Here is a 2,421-nt window from a genome sequence, read left to right on the forward strand (position 1 = left end):
CATACATACATACATATATATATTATGCAACTTATTAATAGATGATTATGTCATGAAGCATGATAGGCGGTCTAGTAACTATTGCGGGAATAGATTAGCTTTTATCTTGCCTTTTTAGCTCACCTTGTTGTCGCTATAAAGAGCCAACTGGAAAACACCCTCTTTGGTTGGAATGCGGGCCACAACTTCTCGCTTCATACGAAGGTCGGTACGATTTTTGAGATGCATGCTGATATATATATGCGATCGCAATGATAATTGTTAGGAATATGTCCTCTCTGTAGCTGAGCCTATAGGTTGTGTACTTCGAGATTTTAAGAGTTTATCGGTGTCGCACTTAACACATACTATTTTGTTAAGGGTTTGTGTTTATGTGATACATGTATTTAAACAGTCTGCAAAGCTAATAGGATTAAATATTTGTGAGGCAGTATGTATGTATGTATCTATCGGCGACTCGGCGTAAGTGAACAAAGAGTTCATAAATAACAGCTGACGAGTAAACATTGAGCAACGTGATAGCAACTACGCCACCAAAGCAATAAGCATTCGGTCATGCCTTTTTTTAGGTTTGGCAACATCATGTGTTTTCTAAAAAAAATGACTACACACGGCGCGCACCAAAAATAAAACAACCCCTAAAAAGGCTTGATATATTTTGGCGGTCAACCTTTGTGTGTTTATATATATTTCTATTCTTTCAAAAGGCCTCCCATTCAATTGGCCAAATGAAATTTCAAGTCGGCATTTATTCAACTCTATTGGTATAACAGACTATTTCGGAGTACAATTTTGAATTTTGACGAATACAGAGCAAATTTCAGATTTGGAGTGCATACCATTCCAAATATGCTTTGTTATCCCGAAATCCCGAAATCCTGAAATCCTCGTCTCACATTTTGATTTGAGTCATTTCCCAAAATAAATAATATTTGTTCCCAAGTCCCAGACTCCCTGTAAATACCACCAGTGTGGCTCTGAATGACTGAGGGACTCTGGCGGAGTCTGAGTCTCAGTCTGGGACTCTGGGTCGCTGGGAGTGTGGGAGTCTGAGACTCCTAAAAAGACATTTATTTTTAGGGGGCTGTAAATAGTAAATACAGACTACAGTCGCTGCTATTTTTAACCGAAACACACGCACAGTGAGAGATAGACTCGTCTCTAGAATAAGAAGAGAAAAGAGAGATATTTAAAATTAAAAAAAACAACAACATATTTATCGAGTTTTTGTTTTTCTAAACAAAATAGGCGATAAAAATTTCGCTGTGCAACACCGCAACGCCGCATAATAATATTTAGCCGCAAACAAACACAATTTCTTTTCGCCTCAGTTCACACAATATAATTTTAAAATTTTCTAAAATAAAAACAAATTCGCCGTTTGCACTTTGAAGTTTGCAAAATAAATATTGTAAATACTAACACACATATTTACCAAAGAAGAATTTGTATTTTTTGTTCTGTTTTAAAAAATACGAAAAATAGTTATATATAGAACAATTTGTTTTGTTTTTTGGAATATGTAATATTTAGGCCTATCAAGTCTACATTTGATATTAGGACAGAGATAAAATCCGAAAGCCTCTGCACCATAAATATGTATTTATTTAGACCTTATTTACAAAAATATTGACGGGTATTAATAATACATATTTAGACGACAGTCATTTTTAGAGACGCGTAGTAGAGTCGCCTATTATATTTTTTTCAATAATATTTCTTTACACATAGGGAGTAAATAGCAGTAGTATTTTTCTTCTTCTTAATGATCTTAATTTTTAAACTTTTCTTGACACACCGGGGCGGTCACAGTCAACAGTGGTACCGATCAACAGATCATTTTTGAAAGCACAACCTCATTCGTAATTATTGTAAGATACCAATATATTCCAGGAAGTAAACACATTTACTCGTACGATAGTCAGGATAGTCAACTCACTCGTACAGCAGCAAAGCGAATGATACAAGCACGCTTCTAATATGGCAAAGTTATAGGAAACCAAGAGCAGCATTTATATACGTATTTCACCGTGACCCTGGTATCGTCACAGAAACCTATGTCATACTGCAGGACACCGAGTCTGCTCAGGATGCACTCGTGAGCGTTCAAGATAGAGACACCACGGTGTCACACACAAATCATACGCCATGAGTACGACTCATCTGCGGAAGAACTTGTCCGCTCAGCTATTGGCATCTTACTCACCCTTGGCTTTAGCGGTATGTTGTAACTTCGTTACAATAGCTTCAAGTACTTTGATAGTTGAAGATGTTTAGGACGTGACTATAAAAGAATCACTGTTTACTAGTGTATGTGTATAGCTTACGTGGCATACAACTCTGTTGTTGTGCAACCTCTCGTGAAAACAGAGACAATCAATATATATATATATATATATATATATATATATAATATATATG

Source organism: Sphaeroforma arctica (genome assembly GCF_001186125.1).
Source record: "Sphaeroforma arctica JP610 unplaced genomic scaffold supercont1.284, whole genome shotgun sequence".
Taxonomy (NCBI): domain Eukaryota; class Ichthyosporea; order Ichthyophonida; genus Sphaeroforma; species Sphaeroforma arctica.